Source organism: Oncorhynchus keta, chromosome 8 (assembly GCF_023373465.1).
Source record: "Oncorhynchus keta strain PuntledgeMale-10-30-2019 chromosome 8, Oket_V2, whole genome shotgun sequence".
Taxonomy (NCBI): domain Eukaryota; kingdom Metazoa; phylum Chordata; class Actinopteri; order Salmoniformes; family Salmonidae; genus Oncorhynchus; species Oncorhynchus keta.
The window spans coordinates 42,012,639-42,026,901 of NC_068428.1; the positions used below are offsets into that span (position 1 = coordinate 42,012,639).

At 43.1% G+C, this 14,263-nt stretch overlaps 1 long non-coding RNA gene across 1 annotated transcript; it reads right to left on the reverse strand.

The window, feature by feature from the left end:
* Positions 1 to 1,570: 1,570 nt before the first annotated feature.
* On the reverse strand, positions 1,571 to 13,903 carry LOC118380224 (uncharacterized). The gene is made up of 7 exons (XR_008141290.1): positions 13,725 to 13,903; positions 12,243 to 12,413; positions 10,543 to 10,706; positions 7,736 to 7,829; positions 2,644 to 2,789; positions 2,567 to 2,588; positions 1,571 to 2,423 (listed from the first exon to the last, which is right to left on the reverse strand). It is a non-coding gene; the product is annotated as an uncharacterized LOC118380224 (long non-coding RNA).
* Between the last annotated feature and the right edge of the window lie 360 nt (positions 13,904 to 14,263).

The following is a 14,263-nucleotide window of genomic DNA, read 5'->3' on the forward strand; positions in this document are numbered from 1 at the left end:
GTTATTGGTCATGGTTAGCAGATGTTATTGGTCACTTACACATGGTTATTGCAGATGTTATTGGTCATTGGTCTTACACATGGTTAGCAGATGTTATTGGTCACTTACACATGGTTAGCAGATGTTATTGGTCACTTACACATGGTTAGCAGATGTTATTGGTCACTTACACATGGTTAGCAGATGTTATTGGTCACTTACACATGGTTAGCAGATGTTATTGGTCACTTACACATGGTTAGCAGATGTTATTGGTCACTTACACATGGTTAGCAGATGTTATTGGTCACTTACACATGGTTAGCAGATGTTATTGGTCACTTACACATGGTTAGCAGATGTTATTGGTCACTTACACATGGTTAGCAGATGTTATTGGTCACTTACACAGATGTTATTGGTCACTTACACATGGTTAGCAGATGTTATTGGTCACTTACACATGGTTAGCAGATGTTATTGGTCACTTACACATGGTTAGCAGATGTTATTGGTCACTTACACATGGTTAGCAGATGTTATTGGTCACTTACACATGGTTAGCAGATGTTATTGGTCACTTACACATGGTTAGCAGATGTTATTGGTCACTTACACATGGTTAGCAGATGTTATTGGTCACTTATACATGGTTAGCAGATGTTATTGGTCACTTACACATGGTTAGCAGATGTTATTGGTCACTTACACATGGTTAGCAGATGTTATTGGTCACTTACACATGGTTAGCAGATGTTATTGGTCACTTACACATGGTTAGCAGATGTTATTGGTCACTTACACATGGTTAGCAGATGTTATTGGTCACTTACACATGGTTAGCACTTACACATGGTTAGCAGATGTTATTGGTCACTTACACATGGTTAGCAGATGTTATTGGTCACTTACACATGGTTAGCAGATGTTATTGGTCACTTACACATGGTTAGCAGATGTTATTGGTCACTTATGGTTAGCAGATGTTATTGGTCACTTACACATGGTTAGCAGATGTTATTGGTCACTTACACATGGTTAGCAGATGTTATTGGTCACTTACACATGGTTAGCAGATGTTATTGGTCACTTACACATGGTTAGCAGATGTTATTGGTCACTTACACATGGTTAGCAGATGTTATTGGTCACTTACACATGGTTAGCAGATGTTATTGGTCACTTACACATGGTTAGCAGATGTTATTGGTCACTTACACATGGTTAGCAGATGTTATTGCGAGTATAGCGACATGCTTATATAGAGACTCTTCTTCATTCAGTGGCATTTAGCAAAACAAATAGAATGGTACTAGAAGATATATATAATATTATGTAGAGTAAAACACATTAACATGAGGTAGATGTAGATGTATATATTGTAGAAGCCTAAGTTACACATGAAGGTTTGTTTACACATGAAATCCAAACAAAGCGATGGCCGATGCTCTATCTAGAACGTAAACCAATCACAACTACTGTCACACTACAGACAACTAATGCATCTTTTACACTCTCTGTTACAATGTTTAGTTCATGAGAATGATCTTAAACATTTTTAGATTTCCTTTTAGAGGAGGGGGAGAGTGATTGAAAGGACACGCGTCCAATCGTAAAGCCGCAAAGAGGGCCGTTATTGTCAGGCGATAAACCAATGAGGTTTGGCTGGCGGGTGTTTAACATTGGTCACATGGACGCAGCATTGTAGCAGGTAGAGGAACTTTGTGTCAAGCTCCTCCAATCAAATCAAATGTATTTATAAAGCCCTTCTTACATCAACCGATGTCACAAAGTGCTGTACAGAAACCCAGCCTAAAACCACAAACAGCAAGCGATGCAGGTGTAACCAGCATGTTCAATAATATATTTGATCAACGTCGCAATCTCTTATTAACACACGGATAACACCATTTTATTAAAGGGGGGGACCTGACAAAATTCACATAGAAATGTGAGTTATAGATCTGTCATTCTCATCGAAAGCAAGTATAAGAAGTAGTAGATCTGTTCTATGTGCGCTATTTCTATGCTTCCTGTGCTTAAGTTTCTTTTTTTTTTTTTTTGTATTTTACTCTCGGTTTAGTAGATCAGCTTCAAACATCTGAAAATATAATTTTTATGGTTTTCAAAAAAATATTCCACAGTGGTTTTAGATGGTGCAATGATTTTCTATACTATACCTGCTTGTTTTGTCAAATAGATCAAATCAACCGAGCTGACAACGTAAAAAATCTGTTGTTCTGCCACTGAACAAGGCAGTTAACCCACGGCCGTCATTGTAAATAAAAATGTGTTCTTAACTGACTTGCCTGGTTAAATGGCATCAGTGGTGCAGGCCCCTCGTTCAGAGACAGGACTTCAGAGAGTAGGCCTCGTTCTGATGCTGCCGTCTCTTCGTCTTCATTATCCTCCAGCTCTGCTGCTCCAGGTCAGTTATACCCTGACTGTATCAGAAACATTAGGTGAACCACACCGGGCCTGACTGTATCAGAGACATTAGGTGAACCACACCTGGACTGACTGTATCAGAGACATTAGGTGAACCACACCGGGCCTGACTGTATCAGAGACATTAGGTGAACCACACCTTGTCCTCTCCTTGTCCTCTCCTTGTCCTCACCTTGTCCTCTCCTTGTCCTCACCTTGTCCTCTCCTTGTTCTCACCTTGTCCTCTCCTTGTCCTCTCCTTGCATGTCCTTTTTTCCTTTTTTCCTCCCCTCCTTAGTTCCTTCCTTCCATCTCCAGAGTTGCCAGGGTTCAACTTTGATGCTGAGAAGCACCGTTACTGTAACCCTCCGACCAGAGAGCTGCTGCAGGAGAGAGAGCAGGACAAACACAGGGATAATCTACGAGGAGGAGCTGCTGCAGGAGAGAGAGCAGGACAAACACAGGGATAATCTACGAGGAGGAGCTGCTGCAGGAGAGAGAGCAGGACAAACACAGGGATAATCTACGAGGAGGAGCTGCTGCAGGAGAGAGAGCAGGACAAACACAGGGATAATCTACGAGGAGGAGCTGCTGCAGGAGAGAGAGCAGGACAAACACAGGGATAATCTACGAGGAGGAGCTGCTGCAGGAGAGAGAGCAGGACAAACACAGGGATAATCTACGAGGAGGAGCTGCTGCAGGAGAGAGAGCAGGACAAACACAGGGATAATCTACGAGGAGGAGCTGCTGCAGGAGAGAGAGCAGGACAAACACAGGGATAATCTACGAGGAGGAGCTGCTGCAGGAGAGAGAGCAGGACAAACACAGGGATAATCTACGAGGAGGAGCTGCTGCAGGAGAGAGAGCAGGACAAACACGGATAATCTACGAGGAGGAGCTGCTGCAGGAGAGAGAGCAGGACAAACACAGGGATAATCTACGAGGAGGAGCTGCTGCAGGAGAGAGAGCAGGACAAACACAGGGATAATCTACGAGGAGGAGAGGCCTAAGAAGGTACACTGGGTTGCACTTTTACAGCGACAATCAGCAGTTTAAATCATAACAAAGCGAGTCCCTGCCCCTGTTTTGGTGAAAAGCCGAGGAGTGGGGCTGGGGAAAAAGCAAAACTTGCACACCCTAGCTATCTGGAAGGATGGTTGCCACCCTGATATAAAATATTGCAACATTACAACCAAATATTTTGTCTTTACAAAGTTATCCCCTCATTCAATGAATCAGGGATCAGCTGGATAAGGTAGACTACTTCAAAGTATCTAAAAATATACATATTTATACAGTTGAAGTCGGTAGTTTACATACACCTTAGCCAAATACATTTAAACTCCGTTTTTTCACAATTTCTGACTTTTAATCCTAGTAAAAATTAGGTCAGTCTTAGGTCAGTTAGGATCACCACTTTATTTTAAGAATGTGAAATGTTAGAATAATAGTAGAGAGAATGATTTATTTCAGCTTTTATTCTTTCATCACATTCCCAGTGGGTCAGAAGTTTACATACACTCAATTAGTATTTGGTAGCAATGCCTTTAACTTGTTTAACTTGGGTCAAATGTTTTGGGTATCCTTCCACAAGCTTCCCACCATAAGTTGGGTGAATTTTGGCCCATTCGTCCTGACAGAGCTGGTGTAACTGAGTCAGGTTTGTAGGCCTCCTTGCTCGCACACGCTTTTTCAGTTCTGCCCACAAATGTTCTATAGGATTGAGGTCAGGGCTTTGTGATGGCCACTCCAATACCTTGACTTTGTTGTCCTTAAGCCATTTTGCCACACCTTTGGAAGTATGCTTGGGGTCATTGTCCATTTGGAAGACCCATTTGTGATCAAGCTTTAACTTCCTGACTGATGTCTTGAGATGTTGCTTCAATATATCCACATAATTTTCCTTTCTCATGAAGCCATCTATTTTGTAAAGTGCACCAGTCCCTCCTGCAGTAAAGCACCCCCATAACATGATGCTGCCACCCCGGTGCTTCACGGTTAGGATGGTGTTCTTCGGTTTACAAGACTCCCCCCTTTTCCAACAAACAGAATGATGGTCATTATGGCCAAACAGTTCTATTTTTGTTTCATCAGACCAGAGGACATTTCCCCAAAAAGTACAATCTTTGTCCCCATGTGCAGTTGCAAACCGTAGTCTGGCATTTTTATGGAGGTTTTGGAGCAGTGGCTTCTTCCTTGCTGAGCAGCCTTTCAGGTTTGGTCGATATAGGACTCGTTTTACTGTGGATATAGATACTTTTCTACCTGTTTCCCCCAGCATCTTCACAAGGTCCTTTGCTGTTGTTCTGGGATTGTTTGGACTTTTCGCAGAACGTGTCTCCTTCCTGAGCGGTATGATGGCTGCGTAGTCCCATGGTGTTTATACTTGTGTACTATTGTTTGTACAGATGAACGCGGTACCTTCAGGCGTTTGGAAATTGCTCCCAAGGATGAACCAGACTTGTGGAGGTCTACATTATTTTTCTGAGGTCTTGGCTGATTTCTTTTGATTTTCCCATGATGTCAAGCTAATAGGCACCGAGTTTGAAGGTAGGCCTTGAAATACATCCACAGGTACACGTCCAATTGACTTAAATTATGTCAATTAGCCCATCAGAAGCAATGACATCCTCCTAAAGCCATGACATAATTTTAAATGCATGTAAACCTCTGACCCACTGGAATTGTGATACAGTGGATAAGTGAAATAATCTGTCTGTAAACAATTGTTGGAGAAATGACTTGTGTCATGCACAAAGTAGATGTCCTAACCAACTTGCCGAGTGGTTGAAAAACGAGTGTTAATGACTCCAACCTAAGTGTATGTAAACTCCCGACTTCAACTGCATGTTGTGTCTGTTATGTGTTATATATGTGTTATAATCTGTTATATCTGTGCTGTACCTGTTATATCTGTGTTGTACCTGTTATATCTGTTATAATCTGTTATATCTGTGCTGTACCTGTTATATCTGTGCTGTACCTGTTATATCTGTTATAATCTGTTATATCTGTGCTGTACCTGTTATATCTGTGTTATATCTGTGTTGTACCTGTTATATCTGTGTTAAATATGTTATATCTGTGCTGTACCTGTTATATCTGTGCTTAATATCTGTTATAATTATATCTGTGTTATATCTGTTATAATCTGTTATATCTGTATTGTACCTGTTATATCTGTGCTGTACCTGTTATATCTGTTATAATCTGTTATATCTGTGTTGTACCTGTTATATCTGTGTTGTATCTGTTATATCTGTGTTATAATATGTTATATCTGTGTTAAATATGTTATATCTGTGTTATAATCCTGTTATATCTGTTATATCTGTTATAATCTGTTATATCTGTGCTGTACCTATTATATCTGTTATAATCTGTGATATCTGTGTTGTACCTGTCATATCTGTGTTGTACCTGTTATATCTGTGTGTAAATATGTTATATCTGTGTTAAATATCTTATAATATGTTATATCTGTGTTAAATATGTTATATCTGTTATATCTGTTAAATATGTTATAATATGTTATATCTGTGTTAAATATGTTATATCTGTGTTATATCTGTGCTTAAATATGTTATATCTGTGTCTGTGTTAAATATGTTATATCTGTGTTAAATATGTTATATCTGTGTTAAATATGTTATATCTGTGCTGTTATATCTGTTAAATCTGTGATATCTGTGTTGTATCTGTGTTGTCCCGTGTTGTCCTGTCACCTGTACTCTGAAATCTCCATCCCTAACTACAACATTTTCAGACAAGATAGAACGGTTAAAGGGGGCGGTGTTGCATATCTACTGCAGAGATAGCCTGCAGAGTTCTGTCATACTATTCAGGTCTGTACCCAAACAATTTGAATTTATACTTTTAAAAATCCAACTCTCTAAAAACAAGTCTCTCACCGTTGCCGCCTGCTATAGACCACCCTCTGCCCCCAGCTGTGCTCTGGACACCATATGTGAACTGATTGCCCCCCATCTATCTTCAGAGCTGGTGCTGCTAGGCAACCTAAACTGGAACATGCTTAAAGATAGTGAGGGAGATAAGTGTTTCCAGTTTCAGAGCAGCCTGTTATATCTGTGTTTACTGTACCTGTACATAGCCCATCTATAATTTAGCCCAAACAACTACCTCTTCCCTACTGTATTTATTTATTTTGCTTCTTTGCACCCCATTATTTATATCTCTATATCTTTGCACATTTTTCCACTACAAGTCAACCATTCCAGTGTTTTATACTTATATTGTATCATATTATATTGTATTTACCTGTTAAATCTGTTACCATGGCCTTTTTTGCCTTTACCTCCTTCATCTCATCTCATATCTGCTCAATTGTTATATAGACTTATTTTTCTACTGTGTTATTGACTGTATGTTTGTTTTACTCCATGTGTAACTCTTGTGTTGTTGTATGTGTTGAACTGCTTTGCTTTATCTTGGCCAGGTCCTGTCAATTGTAAATGAGAACTTGTTCTCAACTGGCCTACCTGGTTAAATAAAGGTGAAATAAAATAAAAAAACTAAAAATGTGTGTACTCACCCAGAGGGCTACAGCAGTACTCACCCAGAGGGCTACAGCAGTACTCACCCAGATTTATTTATTTTGGGCTATTTATATCAGCAGTACTCACCCAGAGGGCTACACCATGGCCTTTTTGCCTTTACTCATCCCAGAGGGCTACAGTAGTACTCACCCAGAGGTTGTTGTATGTGTTGACAGTACAGTTGTAAATGAGAACTTGCCCAGACCTGGGCTACAGCAGTACTCACCCAGAGGGCTACAGCAGTACTCACCCAGAGGGCTACAGTACTCACCCAGAGGGCTACAGCAGTACTCACCCAGAGGGCTACAGTATTCACCCAGAGGGCTACAGCAGTACTCACCCAGAGGGTGACAGCAGTACTCACCCAGAGGGTGACAGCAGTACTCACCCAGAGGGTGACAGCAGTACTCACCCAGAGGTCTACAGCAGTACTCACCCAGAGAGGCTACAGTAGTACTCACCCAGAGGGCTACAGTAGTACTCACCCAGAGGGCTACAGTAGTACTCACCCAGAGGGCTACAGTAGTACTCACCCAGAGGGCGACAGCAGTACTCACCCAGAGGGCTACAGCAGTACTCACCCAGAGGGCTACAGCAGTACTCACCCAGAGGGCTACAGTAGTACTCACCGAGAGGGCGACAGCAGTACTCACCCAGAGGGCTACAGCAGTACTCACCCAGAGGGCTACAGTAGTACTCACCGAGAGGGCTACAGCAGTACTCACCCAGAGGGCTACAGTAGTACTCACCCAGAGGGTGACAGCAGTACTCACCCAGAGTGATGTATGTAGCGGTGACCACAGCTCCCAGTGTATTCTGAACAGCCTCTCCTACTGAGTGTCCCTCCTTCCTCCTCCTCCAGCAGCTCTACCACACACACACACACACACACACACACACACACACACACACACACACACACACACACACACAACCACGAAGAAAAGAAGAAAACAACCACAGATTTATGTTTCACATATTAATTTACAAGATGTGTAAATCCGATAGGAAGAGTAAGAAATTAACAGTAAAAGAGGGAAACATTTTCTCTGTCTGTTAATCTGGATACATGATTTCCCGCCTAATTCGGGGGGGGGGGACTCCAGTTAAATATGGTGATATTATTTTTGATGATATATCATACAGTTTTGACAATATTGCAATGTTATTTTTTTGCGCTAGTTGTCTGTACCTGCACCAAAACTATTTTGTCATGACTCTCTGGTCCCTCTGCAGCAGACATATGGTGAGCAATATGTTTGGAACATCGAATCGCAATAAATTCACAGTGTGGAAATGCAATACATACGGAGCATTCGGAAAGTAGTCAGACCCCTTCACTTTTTTACATTTTGTTACGTTACAGCCATATTCTAAAATGTATTAAATAGACACAAAATATCCAATAATGACATCACAATACCCCATCATGACATCACAATACCCCCATAATGACAAAGCAAAAACCGTTTTTTTAATACATTTTTGCACGTTTATTACAAATAAAAAACTGAAATATCACATTTACATAAGTATTCAGACCCTTTACTCAGTACTTTGTTGGAGCACCTTTGGCAGCGATTACAGCCTCGAGTCTTCTTGGGTATGATGCTACAAGCTTGGCTCACCTGTATTTGGGGAATTTGTCCCATTCTTCTCTGCAGATCTTCTCAAGCACTGTCAGCTGCTGCACAGCTATTTTCAGGTCTCTCCAGAGATGTTCGATCGTGTTCAAGTCCGGGCTCTGGCTGGGTCACTCAAAAACATTCAGAGACTTTTCCTGAAGCCACTCCTGTGTTGTCTTGGCTGTGTGCTTAAGGTCATTGTCCTGTTGGAAGGTGAACCTTTGCCCCAGCCTGAGGTCCTGAGAAATCTGGAGCAGGTTTTCATCAAGGATCTCTTTGTACTTTGCTCCATTCATCTTTCCCTCGATCCTGACTAGTCTCTCAGTCCCTGCTGCTGAAAAACATCCCCACAGCATCCTTCTGTAGCTCAGTTGGTAGAGCATGGCGCTTGTAACGCCAGGGTAGTGGGTTCGATTCCCGGGACCACCCATACGTAGAATGTATGCACACATGACTGTAAGTCGCTTTGGATAAAAGCGTCTGCTAAATGGCATATATATCATGCTGCCACCACCATGCTTCACAGTAGGGATGGTGCCTGGTTTCCTCCATACCACAAAGGCCTGATTGGTGGAGTGCTGCAGAGATGGTTGTCCTTCCGGAAGGTTCTCCCATCACCACAGAGGAACTCTGGAGCTCTATCAGAGTAACCATTGGGGTCTTGGTCGCCCCCCTGACCATGGCCCTTCTCCCCCGATTGCTCAGTTTGGCCGGGTAACCAGCTCTAGGAAGAATCTCGGTGGTTCCAAACTTCTTCCATTTAAGAATGATCTCTGTGTTCTTGGGGACCTTCAATGTTGCAGAAATGTTTTGGTACCCTTTCCCAGATCTGTGGAATGACACAGTCCTGTCTCTGAGCTCTACGTACAATTCCTTCGACCTCCTGGCTTGGTTTTTGCTCTGACATGCACTGTCAACTGTGGGAACTTATATAGACAGGTTTGTGCCTTTCCACATCATGTCCAATCAAATGAATTTACTACAGGTGGACACCAATCAAGTTGTAGAAACATCTCAAGGATGATCAATGGAAACAGGATGCACCTGAGCTCAGTTTTGAGTCTCATAACAAAGGGTCTGAATACTTATGTAAATAAGGTATTTCTGTTTTTTTTGTTTTTTTTTCATAAATTTACATTTACATTTACATTTAAGTCATTTAGCAGACTCTCTTATCCAGAGCGACTTACAAATTGGTGCATTCCCCTTATAAATTAGCAAACATTTCTCAAAACCTGTTTTCGCTTTGTCATTATGGGGTTTTGTGTGTAGATTGATGAGGAAAAACGTGCATTTAATCAATTTTAGAATAAGGCTGTAATGTAAGAAAATGTGGAAAAAGTCAAGGGGTCTGAATACATTCTGAATGCTCTGTACAGTATCGTATAGGCACCTACAGTAAGTATCATGTTAATGTGGTATTGTGAGGTCCCTGGCAATTCCTAGTTCATATGGCATACAGTTTTATCTAAGAGTATTCTTTAATAAAGACCTATTGGGACATCATAGGATCACTGTAGAAAAAACATGTCCTTACCTTCTTTTTTTAACGTTTTTTTATTTTAGTTTTATTACCCCTTTTTCCTCCCCAATTGGTAGTTACAGTCTTGTCCCATCGCTGCAACTCCTGTACGGAGGTGAAGGTCGAGAGCCGTGCGTCCTCCGAAACACAGCCCAGCCAAGCCGCACTGCTTCTTGACACAACGCCCGCCAGCCGCACCAATGTGTCGGAGGAAACACCTGGCGACCTGGTAAGCGTGCATTGCGCCCGGCCCGCCACAGGAGTCGATAGTGCGCGATGGGAGAAGAACATCCCTGCCGGCCAAACCCTCCCCGAAACCCGGACGATTGTTCGCCGCCCCATAGGTCTCCCAGTCGTGGCCGGCTGTGACAGAGCCTGGACTCAAACCAGGATCTCCAGTGGCACAGATAGCACTCGGGAGGCCCGTCCTTACCTTCTGAGATGCTCCGGTTCAGGAAGCAGGCATCACAGACCCGTACGGGGGCGAGCCCCCAGCCCCTCGTAGGAACAGGACGGTTCTTGGTGGAGCAGCCGTCACAGAAACCCTCTCCACAGGCACGGCAGTGGTGCTTAGTATCGTTGTCCTGGAACACCTCACTGCACTTACACAGAACACAGAGACACAGAGACACAGAGAACACAGAGAACACAGAGAGCACAGAGAACACAGAGAACACAGAGAACACAGAGACACAGAGAGCACAGAGACACAGAGAGCACAGAGACACAGAGACCACAGAGAACACAGAGAACACAGAGACACAGAGACACAGAGAGCACAGAGAACACAGAGACCACAGAGAACACAGAGAACACAGAGACACAGAGAACACAGAGAACACAGAGACCACAGAGAACACAGAGACCACAGAGAACACAGAGAACACAGAGACACAGAGACATAGAGAACACAGAGACACAGAGACACAGAGAACACAGAGACACAGAGAACACAGAGACACAGAGAACACAGAGACCACAGAGACACAGAGAACACAGAGAGCACAGAGACACAGAGAACACAGAGACACAGAGAACACAGAGACACAGAGAGCACAGAGACACAGAGAACACAGAGACCACAGAGAATGCACAGAGACACAGAGACACAGAGAACACAGAGAACACAGAGAGCACAGAGAACACAGAGAACACAGAGAACACAGAGACACAGAGAGCACAGAGACACAGAGAGCACAGAGACACAGAGAGCACAGGAGAGAGATTATATCACAGGCTGAAAACACAAGCACACATAGGAGGAATGGACAGTCTTTACACAGTCATAGGAGGAATGGACAGTCTTTACACAGTCATAGGAGGAATGGACAGTCTTTACACAGTCATAGGAGGAATGGACAGTCTTTACACAGTCATAGGAGGAATGGACAGTCTTTACACAGTCATAGGAGGAATGGACAGTCTTTACACAGTCATAGGAGGAATGGACAGTCTACACAGTCATAGGAGGAATGGACAGTCTTTACACAGTCATAGGAGCAATGGACAGTCTTTACACAGTCATAGGAGCAATGGACAGTCTTTACACAGTCATAGGAGGAATGGACAGTCTACACAGTCATAGGAGGAATGGACAGTCTTTACACAGTCATAGGAGGAATGGACAGTCTTTACACAGTCATAGGAGGAATGGACAGTCTACACAGTCATAGGAGCAATGGACAGTCTTTACACAGTTATAGGAGGAATGGACAGTCTTTACACAGTTATAGGAGGAATGGACAGTCTACACAGTCATATGAGGAATGGACAGTCTTTATACAGTCATAAACAATAAACCTTGACAGCATGGACATGTCTAAAGATGTTGACTGCACAGCTGAGGCTTGAGAACTTAGGGAATCACTGGGTTAGAATTAAGTACATCTGACTGCCCTACATACCTCTTCATAAATGAGTGAGAGAGAAAGAGAGGGAGAGAAAAAAAGGGAGAGAAAAAGAGGGAGAAAGGGAGAAAGAGATAGATACTGCATTACTACAACCCTCAACATAGCCTTCATTGCCAGTGAGTCACTGCATCTCCATGTTGGTTCTGAAAATGCATATGTCAGCCATGTTGGATCCATGCTGTGTCTATATCAGTATGGCCAGATGGCTGTGAGGACCACGTACCAGGATGAGGGAGTTGGGTTTCCAGCAGCCCGGGGCGATCTGGTCGATGAGCCAGGAAGTGACAGCTTTGGCAGGTTTCACACTGAGCTCTGACACGCTCTGGGAGATGTAGTTCACACCATCCAACAGTCTCTGAGCTGCATTTTTGTTGTCCTTCAGAAAACCATCCGACTGGAGAGAGGAGAGAGAGTGGAAGGAGCGAGAGAGAGGGGAAAGAGAGAGAGAGAGAGAGAGAGAGAGAGAGAGAGAGAGAGAGAGAGAGAGAGAGAGAGAGAGAGAGAGAGAGAGAGAGAGAGAGAGAGAGAGAGAGAGAGAGAGAGAGAGAGAGAGAGAGAGAGAAGGGAAGGGAGGAGAGTGGAAGGAGTGAGACAGGGAGAGAGGGGAAAGAGAGAGAGAGAGAGGGGAAAGGGCGAGAGAGAGGGGAAAGAGAGAGAGAGAGAGAGAGAGAGAGAGAGAGAGAGAAGGTAAGGGAGGAGAGTGGAAGGAGTAAGACAGGGAGAGAGGGGAAAGAGAGAGAGAGAGGAAAGAGAGAGAGAGAAAAGAGAGAGAGAGAGGGGAAAGAGAGAGAGAGAAAAGAGAGAGAGACAGAGACACACAGAGAGAGAGAGAGAGAGAGAGAGAGAGAGAAAGGGAGAGAGAGAAAGGGAGAGAGAGAAAGGGAGAGAGAGAGAGAAGGGCAGTAATATGAGTGACAGAGAAGTCAGTCAGTATGTATAGCTCATTACGGTACATTCTAGATTCTACCTTCTAGAGGCTTCATTTTGGAGCGGCAGGTACCCTAGTGGTTGGAGCGTTGGGCCAGTAACTGAAAAGTTGCTAGATCAAATCCCAGAGCTGACAAGGTAAAAAAATATATATCGTTCTGCCCCTGAACAAGGCAGTTAACCCACTGTTCTCCAGTAGGCCGTCATTGTAAATAAGAATTTGTTCTTAACTGACTTGCCTGGTTAAATAAAGGTTAATTAAATAAAAGTTGCCAAACTGAAAGAACCAGTGGCTGCTCTGGTATGTTGTCGACCGCGTGTCAATGTGTAAAGCTTCTAGAATAATCCAGACGAGGGGCCATAGCCTCTCAGCGAAGGAATGCTGATCACTTTCACCTGTCAGATCACAATGAATAAGATGACGTGAACAGGGGGAAATCTGATCCTAGATCAGCACTCTGACGCTTTATGAATATGGGCCGTGGGATGAGTAGGGGAGTCGTCTCCTGTTCTTACCCCAGGTCAGATGTGCTGTATCTCAGTCCTAACCACTGGGTCCTGGTTCCCTGCTCTCCTGTTCTTACCCCAGGTCAGATGTGCTGTATCTCAGTCCTAACCACTGGGTCCTGGTTCCCTCCTCTCTTGTTCTTTATTAAATTGTATTTCTTAAAAGGTGTAGATCAGCTTTAATATTGCAGATAGATTGTAGCCTCCATCAATGTAATTGTCTGCGTCATTTTCAATCCCCCATACATTTTTTTGTAAATATACACAGTACCAGTCAAAATATTGACCAAGGAGGGTGATGGAGTGCTGCATCAGATGACCTGGCCTCCACAATCCGCCGACATCTACCCAATTGAGATGGTTTGGGATGAGTTGGACCACAGAATGAAGGAAAAGCAGCCAACAAGTGCTCAGCATATGTGGGAACTCCTTCAAGACTGTTGGAAAGCATTCCTCATGGAGCTGGTTGAGAGAATGCCAAAGAGTGTCAAAAGCTGTCATCAAAGTTGTCATCAAGGCAAAGGGTGGCTACTTTAAAGAATCTCAAATATATTGTGATTTGTTTAACACTTTTTTGGTTACTTCATGATTCCATAAGTGTTATTTCATAGTCTTCACTATTATTCTGCAATGTAGATAACTGTAAGAATAAAGAAAACCCATTGAATGAGTAGGTGTGTCCAAACTTTTGACTGGTACACATATCTGTATATACAGTGGGGCAAAAAAAGTATTTAGTCAGCCACCAATTGTGCAAATGTTCTCCAACTTAAAAAGATGAGAGAGGCCTGAATTTTCATCATAGGTACA